Here is a 22,929-nt window from a genome sequence, read left to right as displayed (position 1 = left end):
AATAAATGAACAATAAATAACCTACGCGCGAAATTCACGAGATAAAATAAAAAAAATCGCGGGAAGATAAAATCAAAAGAAAGACGCCGACTTTGGAACCCCCTGGAATAACACTGAATAATTTCTATGACGACAGAATTAACTTACAAGAAAATTGCAAAACTTGAGCAATGTTTAAAATTAGCATTTCATTAACGGCAGGAAAATAAGACAACTAAAACTGCGGAAGAAGCCAGTCTCCAGACTATTCTTTTTAGTTCGCTGTTCAAAGTAAGCAATCAGGTGTATTGTGGCGTCGCAAATGCCAGGGTCATTGACGCCTAATACCTCACAAATAACAATTATAAAATATAACATATATTGTACGATTCAAGGTATATCATAATTTTATTTTGTTGCAAAGGGTAGCGCCAGGTACAAAACTAACGTTATTGGCCAAATGAGCAATTTCTCATGCGTCATCATTTCGATCCATGAAAAATATACGCTCATTATATCCTCCGATCTGATCCATAATTATCAAAATTTGAGACTGTTTAACAAGACCATTTTTTTTTACAACTTAAAAAACATAAACTTCGTAATTGCCATTCTCTCCTAGACCCTGGCGAGGCTGTACCTGCCATCCCCACCACGATCCTCAGAGAGAAATTGGTCGTTAAGATCACATAGACTTGGGTATTCGATCAACAACCAAGAGGCGTAGCAATCGTCGCCAAAAAGACTGGTGTGCACCTGCCTTTCAGTGGTTCGCGTGTGTCCAGTCCTGAGCCTATTGTTATCCCCAAGAGTGACAACTTTGGACCTTTTTTATCTTGCTGCAAAGCATAACAGCTGATTTTCTACAACTCAATATCAGGTCTCGACATGAAGAGATAATTTTGTAATGGATTTAAGATTACGACTTAAATAACTGATGATTTAAAGTTCGGATCTGTATTCTGTTGGGAGCTAGTTACAAAGATAAATCTTCATTATTCACGGACTCCTCACGAATACAAGGAAGCAATTATATGGTTACTGAAGAATTCTGCATCATTTTATATTTACGTCTACAGACAGATAGGTAGTGATAAAACAAAACCTCACTGGAAGGGGCGACAGAATAAGTGAATAAATTTTTATTTCACTAAATTTAGATATTTCGGATTTAATACAGGCCCTAATTTTCCTATGATAAGGAGAACGTTAATGTAAAATTCCCACCAGCAATTGGAAGGTCAATGGGAAAAAGGTTCTCGATCTCAGAGATACTTTACCAAAGTCCAATTTAATTATTGTTTCTGTCACGATGAGGGCTATTTTGAGGAGAACAACATAATTCAGACATTTTCAATATAATTTATATGACAGAACGAAATATTTTCGTTCTTTTATTTGACTAGTGTTTGCGATACTTCCAGAAGTTTCTCATTATATTAGGAATATTCACGAATGCTTACATGAAGAACGTACTCATAAACACCTAAGATAATACTGAATTTCCTTTTAAATTGGCTTCATATACACGCAAGTGATATCAAAGCGTGTGCAGTAATTATTTAGAGTTAGTTCAAATAACATCTTCGTCGATGAAAACAGAGCAAAATGAAAAATAACCAACCCAATCTTCATGGCAGCAAGAAACCTTTCCAAGAGAGTCGGATTATCAGCGTTCTTAACCTTTCGTCTAGCTTTGGAGCAGCCAAGAAATAAACTTGTAGTTCAATTAGATTAGACGAAATCCAATTCCAGTTCAGTTTTATGACGACAATAGATGGTCATTTTTCATGAGTGTCCATGGGCAATAGGTCAGTCGTGAATTAGTTAATGCTTCTGATGATTGCTTCTGATAATTTTCTAGCGATTTTTTCTATAATATATTTTATATATATATATATATATATATATATATATATATACATATATACCACACACACACACACATATATATATATATATGTATATATATTATATATATATATATATATATATAATTACTAGAACAACCAGTCCTCATTATCGGATACTGTTTTGAATAAATAACTCCGCTGGTTACCATCCGGTTTTAATAAGGTTCTTCCACTACAATTGTACCATTGCACAAAACAATTACTATGTATGTGATAAGTTAATATATATATATATATATATATATATATATATATATATATATATATATATATAATATAATATATATAATATTATATAAGCATTACGTTACAAATGTCGTTTAATATTCAATTCGCTCCACTTCGGATATAATATATGAGAACCAAAGGGAATTACAGTTGATAAGAATTTCTTCGTCAGACGGGCTCGAACCGCCGAACACGAGAACTCGTTCAGTGACGCCTTAGCATATTCGGGACGCGAGAAAGGGTGTAAGTAGATACCGACTCTCGTGTACAAATCCCCGTCGAGCGCAGGTATTTGTAATTAGCGTCCGGGATTTGTACACGACAGTCGGTATCAGCTAAAACCCTCTTTTGGCGGCCGAATAGACTCAGACGTCACTGAAAGTCGCGAGTTCTCGTATTCGTGGTTCGAGCTCATCGGACGAGGAACTTCTTATCAACTGTAATTCCCCTTTAGTATATATTTGTATATATATATATATATATATATATATATATATCTATATATATATATATATATATATACATATATTTCCGAGGTAGAGCGAACTGTATATTTAACAACATTTGCAGCTTGATGCTTGTACGTATATAAATCATGGTGTTGTGATATTATATATATCTATATATATATATATATATATATATATATATATATATATATATATATCAGGTAAGTAAATACACATATAAAACCTCCAAAGGATGTCCATGATACAAGGAGTAAAAATTACAAGTTTTATTCCAAGAAACGTTTCGCACATGAATTCTCTCTGCATCATCAGTCTGTGAAAGAACAAAAAGACACATTTATAAATAACATACAATAAAAGTGCAAAAAACAGGAATTCACATATATTAAAAGTAGTCTTAAAATTACATAAAAGAACAAAGTGCGCAAGCTGAAGCCTAAGTGACAGCAATATCTGATACTTAACAGCCTTTGAGTTGATCCGACGTAAGAGCCCCGACATCCAGGGCATGTAAATTTATATATAACGTTGGATCGCTTAAAAGGATGAAGGCGATCTTTATAGTTAAAAAAGGAACCAATTGTGCAGGGATTGCTTGACATGAGTTTAACTTTAAGGCATGGTATCTTATGTTCAATGATTCGTGTGAGGCTTGATGTAAATTTCAGGGATCGTGACATAAAATAGTCTTTTCGGGACATTAAAATTAGGTATTTATCAATGAAGATACCAATTCCCATGGTTTTAATCGGGCTATTTTTAAACAATTACTCGATCTTGCAGTGCAAAATATGATCTTTATATTTAATCAGCGACTCTACTCGCAAGTCAATGGAGTTGCTATGGGGTCTCCTTTAGGCCCCATTTTTGCTAATTCTTTTATGTCTCATTTGGAGTCTGAGTTTTCAAACCGGTGTGATCCTAACTTTAAGCCCTCCCTATATCGTAGATATGTTGATGATTTGTTTCAACACCCATGGCAATATTTTTCTTTTTTAGAGTGTATTAACAACTTTAATTCTACAGTGGAAGTAGAGAACGAGGATTGTTTACCTTTTTTAGATTTGAAAATTACCAGAACTAACACTGAGTTCTCCCCGCCAGTCTATAGAAAACGTACTTTTACTGGACTGACTAACAATTATTATAGTTTGTGTCAACAATCTTTTCAACTCAATACGACTCACACATTGGTTAACAGAGCACTGAAATACTCTTCGTCATGGCAACTATTTCAAATGGAAATTACAGTTTTGCTAAGTTTATTCAAATCTAATTCGTTTCCATTCGAAATTGTTCAAAAAACCATCAATAAAATACTTACGAAATTCTTATAGACACCAATACGTAATTATAATGTCCCGAAAAAACTGTTTTATGTCACGATCCCTGAAATTTACATCAAGCCTCACACGAATCATTGAACATAAGATACCATGCCTTAAAGTTAAACTCATATCTAGCAATCCCTGCACAATTGGTTCCTTTTTTAACTATAAAGATCGCCTTCAGCCTTTTAAGCGATCCAACGTTATATATAAATTTACATGCCCTGGATGTCGGGGCTCTTACGTCGGATCAACTCAAAGGCTGTTAAGTATCAGATATTGCTGTCACTTAGGCTTCAGCTTGCTCACTGGTCAGAGATTAAAACAACCTGAATTTTCCAACATCAGAAATCATGCCGTTCATCGCAAAACTGAAGTACATAAAGAACAGTTTTCCATAATAGACCATGTCAAACATCCTGACCATTTAACTACCCTTGATTCTTTATATATCAAGAGGCTTTTTCCCTCCCTTAACATTAATACTTCCTCAGCAACTCTTTACCTGGAATGGTTGAAGTCGTTACTTTTAACTGTCTTAGTTCATTCCATCTTCTCTTCTCACGATGGACGGTTGGTGTCTAAGCAGTCTCTTTTAACCTGTTTTTATTTTAATTTGTTCTTTTATGTGATTTTAAGACTACTTTTAATATATGTGAATTCCTGTTTTTTGCCCTTTTTTGTATATTAGTTATAAATATGTCTTTTTGTTCTTTCACAGACTGATGAAGAGAGAATTCATGTGCGAAACGTTTCTTGGAATAAAACTTGTCATTTTTACTCCTTGTATCATAGACATCCGCTGGAGGTTTTATATATATATATATATATATATATATATATATATATATATATATATATATATATATATATATATATATATATATATATAACTTGACCTAGAACAAAATTAACCCTGGAATGAAGACTGAAAGATCGCCCAATATTTAAAATAATTAACACTGCAGCGAATAAAAAGAGCTACAAAAACACCTCAAAATTCTTACTCACAAAATCAAACTGGAAATTCTGCTAGCAGGTGGAGAGTCTGAAGTACCTAGCAAAAAAAAACGGAGAAATTCTCTTAGAATCATACACAGTATCAGATTACTTGGCAGAGAAAGCTATTATTATTATTATTATTATTATTATTACTATTATTCAGAAGATGAAACCTATTCATATGGAACACGCACACGGGATATTGTCTTGAAATTCAAGCTTCCATAGACTATGGTGTTCATTAGGAAGAAGTAAGAGGTGGTAAAGGGAAATACATGAAGATGAGATCCCACTTGTTAAAAGACTAAAAATACACTAATAAATTAATAAATAGGTAAAAAATGTATTAAAAGGAAGAGGCTTAGTGAAACTAAAGAAAATCAGTGCTAGATCTGAAACTCTAATTAGTCAAAAGTCAGAAAAAGTCCCTGAATTAGTAAGGCTTTGCAACTTACAGAATGAACAATGCATAAAATCTGAGTTGCAACTTACAGAATGAACAATGCATGAAATCTGAGTTGCAACTTACAGAATGAACAATGCATAGAATATGAGTTAGAACTTAAAGAATGAACACTGTACAAAATCTGAAGAAAACTTCAATGCACGAAATCTCATTTGCAAACCGAAGTGGCTTCTTGATTAGGTCATTAATAATAAAGAATCCCATTAAGATTGCATTTCTGAGTAAGAAAAAAAAACCGCAGACACCATCATTAATCTCTTGTCATAATGAAGTGAATGGACAAGGTGACTTCTATAGCAAAGCATTTATTCAGAATGAACATTCTTACGTGGATATTGCAGATCATTTTAGCAATCAAAATGTTGCGACCAACTCAAAGTAACCAGTCAAAGTCAGCTAGTCAATGAATAGCGTCAACCTAATAAATTGGAGACCAGTCTGAGTTTGGTAGTCAAGCCAATGTCACTTGGCCAAGAGACCAGTTTAATGTCAAGGTCAGTAGGCGAAAACGCTGGTCATGAGACCTATTTACGTCAACTGAAGGCAAGGGTACGAAAGCAACTGGACTGAAAACCATTCTAAGGCGTTTATTCAACCTTTTCAAATCAAATGAAGAGGACATTTTAAGTCAACTGGTTTAGAAAAGTTCAATATGACTGGGTAAGAGACCTGTTACAATCAAAAAGATTTTTGGAACACCGAGAAATTATTTCGAAAACATCATATAAAACTTATTCAAAAATCCCAAAGAAAATATATTATCCATAAACATTCGACAAGATATAGAAAAAGTACTCATTCAAAAAACATCACAATAAAAATCAAACTACTCATACAATTTCAATAAAACGCAAATCATTTCTTCACAAAGCTGAAAAAGGAAAAACATACTTAAAAATTAACAGAAAAATTAAAAATATAATTCATAAACAAAAAAATATCAAAAGGTACTCATCCAGAAACACACACACAAAAAAAGGGAAAAAAAATCAAATTACTCCGTAACAATTACACAAGACCCAATAAATTCATTTCCAAAACTTTTGGAAAAGATAAAAGGAACAAAAAGGGGAAAGAAAAGATATGTTTCTCCGCTTGGCAAAACAACCGGAGAGGAAAACGACCCGTAGGAATCCGTAATGACGCAAACAGCATCATCGCATAAACCTAAATTTACCCCATTAGAGGGAAAGACAGGTCGAAAGGAAAAGGTAAACGGAGGCAAATTAAACAGCTAAAGATCTCATTTGCCTCTCAATCTTCGTCCCGAATGGAGGAGGGATTTGGGAGGAGGTAAGGGTGGATGAAGAGAAGGGAAGACTGGATGGGAAACGAGGAAAGAGGGAAGGGAGAAGGAAAGACGAGGAGAGAGGTGGGAGAGAGTAAGAAACGGGCAAGGCAGGAGGCATCCAAGCGCAATTTGCCTGTTGAGAAGAGGGGTCACCTGGATGGAAGGGTACGGAGGAGTTTGTGTGGGTGAATGGAGGATTTAAAGGAAGGTGGAATGGGAGAGGATGGGGGTCTTGGGATGGGGGAGGGGGAAGCCAAGAGAAGCCATCATCTCCGCAAAGTGAAATTGAAAACTTTATACGTGTTCACAATAGTCCTCCTCCAGACGCCGACTTCGTCATGTATAAAGAGTCGGAAGGGAATTCCTGGGGGTTCAATTTAGATACTCCGACGGGACACCCCTCCCCCACCCCCACCTGGAGGGCCAGGGGTCCAACAGCAAGGGACCCAACGAGGTAGACGGAGAAGTGGGGGTGGGCAGAGAGAGGATTCTCGATTCTTCGGGATGCTATAGATCGGGGAGAGAGAGAGAGAGAGAGAGAGAGAGAGAGAGAGAGGGAGGGGGGGAGGGGTAAAAGTAGGAGGACTTATTGCCTAATCACCTCGCCCCTGTCGGAGTCAACAGCAAAACTCGCGAGTTTTAGCGAGATTAAAACGCTGATGGGGTAAACACGAATTCTATGTGTACGTCAGTCAGTACGTCCCTCCTTCTTGGGTAAACAAGAAATTGCTATTCCATATTCACCCGGGATATATTTGGGGTCGATTTTCTGTTTAGGGTGAACGTACAACTTGACAGACGGATGAGATAACGCTGCTTACGATTTTCATATGACTCACACATAAATGAATGAATGGAATGTTGACAATATTGAAACTATTTTTTTAAACACTATAGAAATCCTGTAATAATGAACTCTCCTATTCTATGAAACTTTTATGGCCATTTAAGGAGAAATAATTCACTGCAAATAAGGTTATTCACGATTTCAAACAATCGATAGTTTTTAATCAATCGCAATTTTATTGTAACCATTTAATTTTAAAAAATATCAGTAATGAAAAAAAGGTAAGTACATTTATTATAACTGTATTTTCATAATGTTAATATTACAACAACTCTCTGGAGTAGTTTATTTTGGATAACTTTCAATAAATTAAATTTGTAATTGAAACTTTTTGACCGTTGCAGTTCAAGGCTAAAACTATTACATAGACAGTACACCCAATTCCATCCAGTTATGATGCTAATAACCATGACTTTACTGTACTTTTACAATATCATGGATTAAAAAAATCCCAGGAATACATCACAAAACATATCGCTTTTGCTGTCATCTTATTTGGGGGACATGGGAGTCAGTGGCTTTTCTGATAACCAATACTTTAGTCTACTCCCATCAAATCGTGGATAAAAAAACCACTCTAAGGAATATATCTCAAAAACATACTATATTTTTCATTTTAATCTTTCTTTGGGGGGAGGAGGGAGGCATGGGAGTCAGTTAAATGAAAAGATCCTTCTCAACAGTCAGCTCCTCGAGAGCTGGGTGGCAAGCAAGCTCCTTTGTCCATGTCATGGAGTTGGCAGTTCAAAAGCCTACTGACTCCAAGAAGGTGGCAGCCAAGAGGAGTATCCCAGTTGTCTTGAGAGATGATATTAAAACAAAGAAGAAAAATGTTAAGCTTCCAGAGTAATCCAAAGACCAGGTTCTTGGTCAATCTTGCCTAGCAAAGGTCGTGTTTATTGTTTTATAATGTTACTCACTGGTTCTTCCAGATTAAGCTGGCCTAATGTACGGTTCTCTGTCCACGGGTAGTGTGAAAGGGTATAACAGACCTGGTGTGGACCACTTGGTTTTGGACGTGTGTCTCATGGCTTCAGGTCGCCAGTCATGTCTTTATTAAATCACGGTAAAAAATAAATCAACTTCTGAGAAGGGACTTTGGGATTAGTTCTTCAGATTTTTCTGTTTTACTCTTTTAACATACTTTTTTTTTCACTTCACTCCATCAGCTTTTTCTCTGTTACACTATTTTAAACAATTTCAATCTGACACGAATGTATACACAAAGACTGATAATCATACGGAATACGTTTTCGTCTTAAATCCAGGATACTGACTTTTACCTAGGAAATTCATATTCATCCGAAAATATGACTTGAAATTACCATTCTAACGATAGCCAAGCTAATTAATGCAGCTTTGCAAGTGGATTCACATTTGCAATTCCAAAATGAAACGGTAAGAAAATTTGTTTTAAGGGATTAATTACACAAACTTTTAGTCGGCAAACACCTGAACTCAATATTAATTATTCAGGGTACAAAAGAAAGAGCTGATTGGCCATTGTCTGAATTTTCACATTTTCATAAACAAAATTATGTTTTTGTTAGCTATAACAGAACTTTCACATCCATCGTCAGTTATTTCACAAGACTTTAATGAGGCGTTTTCATTTACAAGCACTGCCGGCTTCAGATATTGCGAGCAGGTTTACAAATGAAGCTAATAAAATAAAATTTGATAATATACTGATGGCAGATTTTAATTAATGAACTGGACGAGAGTTAACCTATTACTGTCAATCAAAAAACAAATCTGACCTTGGGCTGACAGCAGGCAACTCCTCCTTCCGTCTCTCACTATTTGCTGTTAACTGCTTCCTTTATTACTCTAAAAAAATCCTTTAATTCATTTTGATGACTGGAATTTCGCTAATTGTGAAGTTCCTTCATAAGTATATTCACAATGTAAATAAGAGAGACAGAAATACGAATGGAACAATTAGTTAAGGTAAAGAAATGTATCCTTTTACGTATATCTAGAGGATTTAAATCTGGCTGCATCAAGAAGATCGAAAAAAAGACAATTTGCAGTCTCAGTGAGAGAGAGAGAGAGAGAGAGAGAGAGAGAGAGAGAGAGAGAGAGAGAGAGAGAGAGAAACAATAAAATTTTACGTCCAGCACGTTAGTCGGTTCTTATGGAATATAATAAAAGCATTTCGTTCACGGAAACATACTTTTGATGACCGTACGACCTCTTGTTATACGCAATTACCCAATAGGGTACGGAGGGGCGGGAGTGAGGTTTATTTTTCGTGTTGTTGAGCAATGCCTGTATTTCTTTTTTCTTGTTAAAGGTGACTTCATTATAAGTTTTATCTGTGGTGCTTTTTCTTATTATTTAAATAAAATTGCGCGTCTACACTTTGACCATTCATTCAACTTTACCAGTGAAATGTACAATTTAACCGCAAACAAGCGTATGGCGTGTGATTTTATATATTTGCACATATATACATATATATACACACACACATATATAAATATATATATATATACACATGTGTGTGTGTGTGTGTATAATATAATAAATATAATATAAATACATATATATATACTATATATGTGTGTGTGTATTTCACCCGACCACACCTTTCCATCAATACAAGCAAAAAATACACCTACGGCATGTTTTATCAATGGAAATTAAAATTGAAAAGACAGAGACGCACGACAGGCAGGACAATAAAGGAATTTCCATTAAAACAAACCCTCGAACTGAAACTAAAAGTCCCAAATTTCTATGCACAAAACTTCCCTTTACGGGAAAATCAGAAGAACCTGAAGACGTCCCAAAAGTTTTCCCGGTTCGCCAAGAAACGCGAAGTAAATGAACCAGGCTTGTAGTTTCTTTCTCTGGGTTTCTGAACCAATTTAAGACAAAAAACTTCAGAGGTTTTTCTTTATGCTCGCTTCCAGTACTTCTTTCAACAATGTTCGTTTAGAAAAAATAATCATTAACAGAAAAGATAGTTGGCGTTTTCTTAAATTTTTCCCAATTCATTCAGAAAAATAAAGTAAGCAACAACAACAACAACAACAATAATAATAATAATAATAATAATAATAATAATAATAATAATAATAATAATAATAATAATAATAATAATAATAATAATAATAATAATAATGGAAAAGTAAATCCCCAGTAGTATGTAAGTTTAATTTTGTAACTTAAAATATATAAAGCAGAAAACATTCTGCTTTATATATTTTGAATTACAAAATCAAACCTACATACTACCGTGGATTTACTTTTCTATTTATTAACTCATGTGATTATGAGTTTCCTTTCATAATAATAATAATAATAATAATAATAATAATAATAATAATAATAATAATAATAATAATGTTCATTTTCCTTAAACGTTTTTCCCATTTCAATTCGAAAATACGAAACAAACAAACAATCAAAAGTAAGGACACATGTGATGGAAGAACTCCTTGCAACACCTTTCGAGACAAATATAGGACTTCGATCTGGAAAGTCTAATATTTTTCTCCCCCGATAAAAATTCACGGCCGCATCCTTTGTACCTCAACCGCTGCCTCCGCTTCTGCTACACCCTTCCTCCTCCCCCCCCCCCTCCCCCCCTCTCCTCCTATAGCTTTAGGCCTAAAACCCGTCTGAGACAGGTTTCATTTCGAAAGATGTCGTAACGATTTCCTACGGCAGCTTCCACGAGATATGTTTAATGGGTTCCGATGCAGTCTCTCTCTTCTCTCTCTCTCTCTCTCTCTCTGATGTCTTTAAATATTAAACCTGCGCTTCCTGTTTGCAAGTAGAATAGGGAACTCTCTTTCTCTGTCTGTCTCACTGTCCCTATGTCTTTGATGGACAGACTCTTTATTACTAAATCTCTCTCTCTCTCTCTCTCTCTCTGAGTCTTTGATGGACTGACTCTCCAGTTGATTACTAAAATCTCTCTCTCTCTCTCTCTCTCTCTCTCTCTCTCTCTCTCTGTCTTTGATGGACTGACTCTCCAGTTTATTACTATATCTCTCTCTCTCTCTCTGATGGACTGACCCTTCAGTTTATTACTAAAATCTCTCTCTCTCTCTCTCTCTCTCTCTCTCTCTCTCTCTCTCTCTCATGTTTTCAAATACATTATATTTAGTGAGCAAATCTCCCTCTGAGACTGTTCCACGTTATAAAACAATTTTTTTTACGTATAATACAAAAATGATAAAAATTTTGAGAATTTCTGGGTTAATCCTTCCTGCGAGCTTCTCATCTTTAATTTTTCTTTTCGATTTCAAATTCTTGATTGGCAAAAATTCAAGCAAAAATTCAATCTCGGCGCAGATGACGTTAGTGTTGGTGTCACAGGAAGTGACCCATACGATCAACCATTGACAATTCCAGATTGACTAATTCGATCATTTATGGCTACTCACACTGGCGTCGCAAAATCCACGTTATTGACACGCCGAGTCACAATTGCAGAATAACTTTACTAACTCTAAGAGGTACGACAGAATTGTATGGTAATGGTTTCTTGAAGATTTTACACAGTTCGTTTTGTTTACATATTCATTAAAAACCGACAAACTTTTTCTTCTTCTTCTTAATAATAATAATAATAATAATAATAATAATAATAATAATAATAATAATAATAATAATAACACAAAACTTAAAATTTAGTGTTAGTCAAAACTTCAACTTAATTTCAGTATTCTACTTTTTGAGGGACTGTTATCACTATTACTATTATTGTTATTATTATTAGTGATGGCAAATAATAATAATAATAATAATCATAATAACAATAATAATATTAATAACAATAATAATTATTATCACTTTTATTATATTTACAAATTAGTAACATACTTCTACTGGATAAACGGTAATTCTCCCAAATGTGTCTGCGTTTTGTAAACAAAACAATTCAGAAGTACGGCCAATTTAAAAAATTAAATTCTTTATTTTCCCCTTTGTTGCATTTTTTTTTCCATTCTACATTCATTCTCTCTCTCTCTCTCTTTTTCTTTCTTGTATATATTATCTTGATTTTGTGGCGAATGCGTTTCTCCTTCCTAAAATGTGCTTGGGAACTAAATCCGGTTTTTTGGAATTTATAAGCCATTCCGCGTCGACTTAATGGGTTCATAGCAACCAACGCTTTACATTTTTCCCTTTTTGAGAGAGAGAGAGAGAGAGAGAGAGAGAGAGAGAGAGAGAGAGAATTGGTTAAGCAGCTGGATGGTGAACGGGAAAAAAAGGGTTAGTAGGGATGAGAGAGACCGAACTGGTTAAGCAGCGGAATGACAAACGGGGAAAAAAGAAGTAGAGAGAGAGAGAGAGAGAGAGAACAAATTCCACAACTGGAGGTTATAGGAACACGCCTCTTGTAGTTCATGTATATTGCTGAATAGAATTGTTTGTGACTCTAAATACCAAACTCTTTTACGTCTTCGAAGGTATTATACAATGCCTGTAAATTATCATTTGCTAGTAATTTTTACAACGTATATTAATTATCGTTGATGTTAACTTATGACGAATTTCCTTTGCTAATAGTTTCCTTAATTTTTAATTTTTCTCTATGTAGGAAAACCAAATAACTTATAATGGTGTTTTCAGAGAGAAAAAAAAGAAGAAAGATAGCTAGTAAGAAATAGACAGGGCAGGAAAAGATGGATAAGGATAAGTAGAATAAAGGATAAAAATAAATACAGAATAAATGATAAAGCAAGTTGGTTTGATAGAGAAAAAAATAGGTTGGAGGGAAGAAGAGAAGCTCCCAAAAAAGTGAGAGAGAGAGAGAGAGAGAGAGAGAGAGAGAGAGAGAGAGAGAGAGAGAGAGAGAGAGAGAGAGAGAGACCCTAATTAAGAATTAACTAATGGTGGGATTCAAAATAATTATCATCCAAGAAAACAATGCAAAATAAAAAAAAGCGGCAATTCTCATTCCAGTTTGATAAAGGGAAAGTAATTTTTTTTTCTTTTTTTTAATTACCATAAACACCGCGTGTAGGGCTTACTAGCCATGATCGTTGCAAAAGCCAGTTTACGTTCGCGAATCAGTCTGGGGAGAAAAGTCACTCGTATTTTGTAGTATAAGAAGAAATAGGAAGAATGAAATGGCACAAGCATTTTCATTTTATGCACTCGTATGTTTCACGAAGAAGAATCAGGTTACTTCGTTAATGGTTATAGGCACATACACACTGGACTGTTAATTTAAATGATAAATTATTCACTCTTTATCATTATGGTTATTGGAGATTTATGACGAATTGTTCTCAAACAAATGAAGCTGTTCTCTTCGTTGTTTATGACAAGTCTTTTATATGTAATAATAAGTGCGTCTTAATTTTCTCTCGAGATCAGAATTGCTATTTTATGAGTTATTTTAAGTTTAAATATGAGCAGATAAGCTCCCATATCAAGCCGTCCTTCCCTTGTGCTTAATTTCATTAAGAAATTATATTTCACGAAAAATGTCCCTTAGAAATATCACGTTAAATAACAAAAACGAACATTTCGATTGTACATTCATTTTTTCATCATAAGTCAATGATTTTTTTTTTCATCAGAAATCCGTACACTATTCTCTTTACAATATTTTGATTTTAAAATACTACGCTTCCTCAATACCCCTATTATCGCTCACTGCTCTTCACTGTTATTCTACTTATTATCACAGTGCTGAATTGACGCATTAACCCAAATCCCTTGAGAGATTTGGCCCCCAAAATCCATTCACCTAAATCTCTCTTATTTTCTTGAATGTGATCGATTAACAATAATAGTTCCAGGACTGAGGACTATTCATAACGGGGACGAAAAACCTTTTTATTTAATTATCTTCATTAGGAAAGGGGAGCTTTTTATTTTTCTCCTTTCCATTCACGACGTCCGTCAGCTTATCTGGAAGCGATAAGGGGCGATCTCCGATGGGATTCCGGAACGGATCTTTGACGCTGGAATTCTGGGAATTCCAGAACGGAATAAGAGGCGGGGAGTGATCACGTGCTTTGCTGTTTTCCTTTAATTTTGCGCCGTGAGATCACCCGATTCCTTATCGCAGGAGAGAAAGATGGAAGATGGAATGCTGATCTCTTATTGGGAAACTGATGATGATGGCATCTGGGAGAGATAAGTTGATGAACGAAGAGGACGTTCTTGATCTCCTCTGTGAAATGAGGCGTCGGGAGGAAGTGGAAACTGAATTCATTCGAGACCAGGGATTTATAAATTTAGAGAGATAACCTTGGTGATAACGTTAAAGGGAAAAGGATGACGTACATACGTTTACGGTGGTTATGATTTGTGTGAATCATTGCTCGGTTTCATTCCATCGATGCTACAGAGTTACACATAGAAAACGATGTAGGGATGATATATTGCCGCAAAGATCTTCATCAGGTAAAGTTGCTGTGCTTCATTACTCAATATCTGGCGCTGCATTCAATCTTCAGAGCAACCTTATGCCATCTGGAAGGCTGAATTACTAACTTCATTCTATCTTTTATTCTGCAGTGCCACAGGCAGTTACTAAATTTGCTCTACTTGGCTTGTCTACGGCACGAATTCCTTCAGACCCAAAATTTCCATATTAATATTGAAATAGAGAGCATCTCTCTCTCTCTCTCTCTCTCTCTCTCTCTCTCTCTCTCTCTCTCTCTCTCTCTCTCTCTCTCTGTCGTTCTGCAATGACATTAAACCTTCATGACTAAATAAGCAAATCGAGAATTTATCTACATCTAACTCGATGCATTTTCATTAAACGAAAAAGTTGTCCCTATTTTAATATTTGAATAGAAACCCACTCTCTCTCTCTCTCTCTCTCTCTCTCTCTCTCTCTCTCTCTCTCTTCCCAACAACCCTTTTTTCCTATCCATCCACCTAACCATCTCTCTCTCTCCCTCTCTGTCTCTCTCTCATGAAACACGGTGCTTCGCATTTAATACACTAATAATAACCATCTCTCTCTCTCTCTCTCTCTCTCTCTTTTACAGACTTGATCTTCCCTACTAGTTATCACTTATCTCTCTGTCATGCATGCACATATTTAACTCACTCTTCCTCTACTAAGTTATTAACTCTCTCTCTCTCTCTCTCTCTCTCTCTCTCTCTCTCTCTCTCTCTCTCTCTCTCTAACACAAACACACATATGAATACGGATACTACTCATTCCTCTGTCATCACACCTTGAAGTTGTACCTTCAAGTCAACATCTTGACAACCTCTCTCTCTCTCTCTCTCTCTCTCTCTCTCTCTCTCTCTCTCTCTCTCTCTCTCTCTTTCTATTGCAAACAAACACACACATAAACGCAGATACACTTAATTGCACAATATAAAACTTTATCGTAAAATCAGTGGGCTTATCTATGTCGTTTACTGTAACAATCTGAATTCGCTATTTAGAAAATTGAAGACGATTTCACAAAGCGATTGTTTCCCAAAATATCGACGCTCTGATTGACCCAGAATACAGCATTACACAAAGTTGCCCGTTTACGATTTCGAAAAAATAGTGGAAACTGCTTATGATTACAGAGAAGCCCATTTTTTTTTCACTATAAAATGCAATGAAAATGCTTTTACTTATAATAAAAAGAATCAGACCAATTTAAATACGAAAAAAACGCCTATAGCACGTTATTTTATCATGAAATATTTTTAATATATATATATTATTTAAATTTATCATGTAACTTTAAAGGCTGTTAATTATATTAACAACCGATTTCGAACAAAATAGTGCAAAATGCTTATGATTACGGAAAAGAAGCCAAAGGTTTTTTTTTTTTTTTTTCACAGTATAAAATGCAATAGAAAAATGCGTTTACTTACAATATAAAAGCAGACCAATTTAAATAGGAAAAAACGCTTACTGCAAGTTATTTTAACATAATATTTTTAATATATTTTAACGTATCTTGGTCTTGTAACTTGAAAGGTTGAGTATATTAACAACGATTTTCCTTCCACGCCCCGGAAGGTAATGGAAATTAACAGAAAACTATCTGCAAATTCCTCACTCATTATATGCTAGTAATTGCAAGCGTAAGAAATATTTCCATATAGACAAATATACGAAGTAATCACATGTACACTACAGCACTTCTTTTACAAAAGCAACTTACTGACTCCATGAGAAATAATTGACGCAATTTGCGAATAAAATAACTCTTATACACATAGCGTATTCACAGTATTTTATTGTGAAACATCTTACATCAAAGAGTACTTTTACAAAAAAAAAAATCAGTGTACAACGAGAAATAATAATTATTTCTTTTAACCTAGGAGAATACATAATACAAGCTACATATATATTTTTAATACATTCTTAATTGATTTTTTTTTTCTTTTTTATAATACGGGGGTCTCCTCTCGGGTAATTCTACAGAAAAATCAGTGTACAACGAAAAATAATAATTATACCTAGAGAATGCGTAATATAAAATACATATATATTTTTAATACATTCTTATTTATTTCTTAATTGATTATTTTTTTTCTTTTATAATACGTGGGGTCTCTTCTTTCTGTATTTCCCTTTGACCTCGTCCTATTTAAATAGGTTTCATCCTGAATAATTAATAATTAATAAATAAAATAAAATAATGTAATAATAATAATAATAATAATAATAATTATTAATTATAATTATTATATTATTATCATCATTCATTATTATTATTGCTATTATTATTATTTTTGAATATTCGTCCATTACCTAATTAGTACATCCTCACTATACTAAAATTTCTAGGCGGGTTTTTTTGTGAATGTTAAATTATTCGTTTTAATTCTTACCACCAGAGGTCGCTCAAACCCGCACCGTGCTCCAACAGCTCAGAAAACGATCAGTGACGTCACGCGCAAGACCACTCACTCTTCGCTGTACCTAGGGACACGTCATACCGAATGTCGCGGTATTCATTGCTTAAAATTTCCCCTTAATATTCTTGGAACTATAACCCTAATGACTACCTGTCCTCCATTGTCTACGCAACAATGGCCACTGGACTTAAAGCGTAAACAAAGGCCCATTCTAAATTCACAAACCTTCGCTATTGTAATATTCACAGGCAGATGTGCCAGTGTGTGTGTGTGTGTGTGTGTGTGTGTGTAAGCTTCCATCTACCTACATTTTTGACACGGTTCTTTCCCGTCTACTTGATGGACTAAGCGATGTCTACTGCAGTCTGCTACGTATTTTAAAATTCTGGAAAAGTGAAGTTCTCGCTGTGTATCAGGTAGGGAATTTTAAAAGAAGTAAAAAATAATGATAACAAATAACGCATACAATAATACTTATGAAAGGGAAGACTCTGCAACCTTTAACTTAATGAACAGGGAGAAAATGAGTAATAACATTAGTTGTGATATTAGTAATGAAATAATAGTAAATATTTTACAACCGCGGAAGATTAAAGCTGCGTTGTTTATACGAACTTATACTTACCAAACATTTTTTTTAATTGCACACAATTACCAAATAACAACAAAACTGCAGAAGACTAAAGGTGAGTTGTAGTTCAGAACATTTATTTATCAAAAAATATTTTAAAAAGCATATAATAGGAACATGTTATGCAACGATCAAATAGCAATTCTATTGGCAAAATGTAAAGCAAAAATGGGAATGTTGTTACGGCACTTCAAAACAAGAAAAGCTGAACACATGATTATGCTTTATAAAAATATGTTCGTAGTCCACTTGAATATTGCAATATGATATGGTACCCACACTATCAAAAGGATATTGCACAAATAGAGAGTATACAAAGGTCCTTTACAGCTAGAATAGAAGAAGGTAAGGACCTTGACTACTGGGAAAGACTACAATCCTTAAAATTATATAGTCTAGAAAGGAGAAGAGAACGCTACATGATGATTCAGGCATGGAAACAGATAGAAGGAATTGCCGAAAACATCATGGAGCTAAAAATATCAGAAAGAGCAAGCAGAGGTAGATTAATAGTGCCCAAAACTATACCAGGAAAAATAAGGAAAGTACACAGGACATTAATCCACTACGCACCAGCATCGATAATGCAGCGTCTATTCAATGCGTTGCCAGCTCATCTGAGGAATATAACAGAAGTGAGCGTAGATGTGTTTAAGAATAAGCTCGACAAATATCTAAACTGCATCCCAGACCATCCAAGATTGGAAGATGCAAAATATACCGGAAGATGTACTAGCAACTCTCTGGTAGACATTAGAGGTGCCTCACACTGAGGGACCTGGGGCAACCCGAACAAGATGTAAGGTCTGTAAGGTCTATGATATGCTTAACAAAAATGGTTTACTGACATGTTCACTGTTAAGAAGTAAAGCTTACAAATAATAATAATAATAATAATAATAATAATAATAATAATAATAATAATAATAATAATAATAATGAACAGCTTCCCAAATCCCGTCTGGAAAAAACGAAACAAACACAGAAAAGGATAAAAAAAAATGACGAACGGTAAGTGCAGAAAAGAAAACAATTTGTAAATAGACACAATAAAAAGGGGACAAGACTGATGGCAACATTAATGTGACTATGTCACTGAGTTTACGAGAAAGAGACCAACACCTCCATCTCTCCCTTTATATGTGTTCCCTTTAGCATTTACCTGACGACGTTTTGAGTGTCTCACGTACTTAGTGAGAGAATCGATCCACTGTCACTTGCAGCTGTTATGAGAGCAGAAATATGCATACGTAAACGTACACATACATACATGTTTACATAGATACATGTCTATATATATAAATATATACATGTATATATATATATATATATATATTATATATATATATATACTATATATATAATATATATATATATAATGTAATATATATATATATATATATATATATATGTATATATCTATATATATAAATATATATATATATATATATATATATATAGAGAGAGAGAGAGAGAGAGAGAGAGAGAGAGAGAGAGAGAGAGAGAGAGAGCCACTACTTTGGATATACCCTGGATGATAGCGTCACGTTCGTATGCATTGAAACGCCGCAAAATAAATTAGAGGGTGGAAATTGTTAATCATCATAGCAGTGGAGTTCTGCTCGTGTTGTTAGACAAGAATATCACGGGAATAAGTCGTCGTGTATATATATATATATATATATATATATATATATATATATATATATATATATAGTATATATATAATATATATATATATATATATATATATATATATATATATATATATATATATGCATCTCTAAATTCAATAATAACCGATTGCCACACATTCCAGGTCAACATCATGTCACATTCAAAAGCGACATATATTTTGAAACAAATAATTAAATGAGTGCGGTGCTAATGAACAGAAATTAAGTAGTAGAGATTTAACCTAAAAAAAGCCATTAGAATTCGTTGAGGCTATGCCGTATTTTAGGAGTCCTGGGGTCGATCTTGATTTGAAGTAATAATATTAATAATAGTATTAATAATAAAAGTAATAATAATAATTACGTTTAAGTGAGGATTAAGCAATAGAACCGCCCGTTGAAAGAAAGATCATAGGTCTTAATAAATAAATAAATAAATAAAGTTTTCATGTAGTTATAGGAAATGAAGATTTTCTGACATAAGTCATATACAGTCCCAGGTCTTTTACTGTCAGATCAATCGAATCAAACACTAACTCAAAAGAGGAATCTATCAGTTGCTGTGGAATTTACCAACAAATTAGAAAAAAGGTAATTCTGTGCACACAATACAAATTTGCACGCATATCCTGGCAAAACGTCTGCATAACAAAATAACGCCTTCAATATGGCCAGAGCTCAGATATTCATGAAAACCAATTACTTCCTCGCATAACGGCATTACACTTTGATGGACAAAATGGGAGTATCTATCCTGAGAAGAGTTCCCTGTAAACTACCCAGATCAAACATCATGAATAAGCTATCGCCAATACCCTGGTACATCCATTTCAATTTGCCTCCGAGCAATTGACAACGTGTTGGGGGAAAGGTGGTGTGAATAATGCATGCACGATGTGAAACTGAACGGAACTGAAACGACGAGCTGCTGTTAAAACTACGGCAGTGTCCCGTTTTCTATATCTGTCGAGGTTGCGCATTGGAATTTCGAGAAGAAGAGGCATTAGAGGGAAAATTACCAGGTGGAATGTTGGTGGCCAGACCTGACACACTTACACACACACACACACACACACACACACACACACACACACACACACACACACACAACACCACACACACATATATATATATATATATGTATGTATGTATATACGTACATATACATCTCATATATATATATATATATATATATATATATATATATATATATATATATATATATATAAACAATAATGTGTGTGTGTGTATAGAGAGAGAGATTCCGCACATTTTCTTCCAATTGCTTCCAAATCCCAAATCTGGAGTTCAAAATTTACCTATGAATTAGTTATTTTCATTCCCTCACCATCCATCACCGTGGCAAATATTCTCCCATCTTTTAGCCTTCATAAGACTCTGCAGCTTCTCTTTACAACCACCTGCGAAACCTTATAATCTAGACATTAGCCACTCCCAAATCTATTCGTACCAACTTTTTCTTCTATGCAACAACTCTAAAATTAAGTCACCAATCTTTCCTCTGATTTCTCGTCACTAAGACTACGTAATTAATATATCACTGTAGATGTTAATACATTCTCGTCAGAAAAACCCTTCTGAACCTAAGCAGGTGATTATAAATGTGGTTGAAATTTACCAATAAGCGATAATGAAGTCTGACAACGAGGTAAGTATACACATGAAAATATGATTTGCATTTTCTTTTAAACGGTGTAATTAACCAAAATAAAATATTACTCAAAAGAAATTTTATTCTTTAAAAAAAGCGAGATAAAACGACGCGCACAATCACCGCTAAGTCACAAAGAGAACAGGATTTCCACATCGAATATTTACCATACCAGTTGGGAAAACAGGTAAAGGATGAACTAGCTTTAAGACAAAAAAGAAAAAAAAGTTTGCCAGGGAAAAAAAAGTTAGAGAGAGAAATCCATACCAAGCGTTTTGTAATCTGTTTGAGAATAAAAGCACCGAAAACACAATGGAGTTGGAAAAAAGAGAAAAGGCCCAAAAAGAAAGAGAAAAAAAAAAATAGGACCAGACCGGAATGAAATAAAACGTGGCCCATAAATCCTTTGACACACAGGAGGATGGAGTTAAAATTCAAAGGGAAGGGGGGAGGGGTGGGGTTGAGAACCAGAGAAGCCCGGATAGGTCCCCATTATTGGCTTCTATGACCAAGAGGCATGCGAGACGCGCGATTGGCCGAGCCATCCTTCCCCAATTGGCTATTGGCCAGTCTGCCATTGCTTCCGGGAGGTACCAGTCAAGCCCTCTGGGTTACCTCTGCTTCTGCTGAAGGAAGGACCGACGCCATCGGATATGCATGAGCCCTTTGGACGAGTCGCAGGAGGTCGTCGACGAAGAAGATGTCGCGGTTGGTGGCCTCCTCCCCTCCCCGAAGGAAACGTTTGATGTTGTATTAATGGATGCCATATTATGCTCATGGCACGCGTGACAAGGATGCGGTCATTGCTTTGGCTCTCTCTGTCTGTCTGTCAGCCTAACTCTCCCTCGCTCTCTCCTCTGTATGCAGCCAAGAGTGCGTGGGTTAACTCTCTCTCTCTCTCTCTCTCTCTCTCTCTCTCGTAATCTTTAAAAGCCTTTGTACTCCGGAAGTTTTTTTCTTTCTTTGTAACTCTCTCAAGCTTTAAGCTTGATTAATGTTCTTGCTAGCTTATTAACCTGACTCTCTCTCTCTCTCTCTCTCTCTCTCTCTCTCTCCTAAGCTGTAAATGCCTTCGTTCTTTCTAACTCTCTTTCTCTGCATGTATCCTTTCAAGCTTTACGCTTGATTAATGCTTTTGCAAGGTTATTAAACTGACTGTCTCTTTCTCAGTGTGGGCTAGCGTCTCTCTCTCTCTCTCTCTCTCTCTCTCTCTCTCTCTCTCTCTCTCTCTCTCCTAATCTGTAAATGTCTTTTTACTCTGTAACTTTTTCTCTTTTTCTATCAGTAATTCTCACAAGCTTTATGCTTGATTAATGTTCTTTTGCAAGCTTAATGCCGTATTCTTCTGCATATCATACTCATGAACATACTACATATTCACTGGGAGGGAATCGGCAAACTAGTGATATTAATACAAATTTAATCATTCAAAAACTTTTAACCAAAAGCTACACGGAATTGTAGTGAAAGCAGCATTAAATTTTACCGAGATAAAATATATAATAATAATTGTCCAAAATACCAAATTAAGTCAAATCCGTATTAGGCAATAACTCTGTAAAAGAAAGAAATCCTTTTTATAATCATTACTATTATTTTTTGTCATTTAATCATCATTC

General features: G+C 34.8%; 1 long non-coding RNA gene across 1 annotated transcript in view; it reads right to left on the bottom strand.

The window, feature by feature from the left end:
* The window catches only part of LOC135195765 (uncharacterized), a 275,803-nt gene that overhangs the window by 175,881 nt on the left and 76,993 nt on the right, over positions 1-22,929 (bottom strand). The window contains exon 2 of the long non-coding RNA XR_010310242.1: positions 4,930-4,975. This is a non-coding gene — a long non-coding RNA (uncharacterized LOC135195765). The remainder of the gene's footprint in view (positions 1-4,929; positions 4,976-22,929) is intronic.

This window comes from Macrobrachium nipponense, chromosome 16 (genome assembly GCF_015104395.2).
Source record: "Macrobrachium nipponense isolate FS-2020 chromosome 16, ASM1510439v2, whole genome shotgun sequence".
NCBI lineage: Eukaryota > Metazoa > Arthropoda > Malacostraca > Decapoda > Palaemonidae > Macrobrachium > Macrobrachium nipponense.
This window is presented reverse-complemented; position numbering and strand designations above follow the sequence as displayed.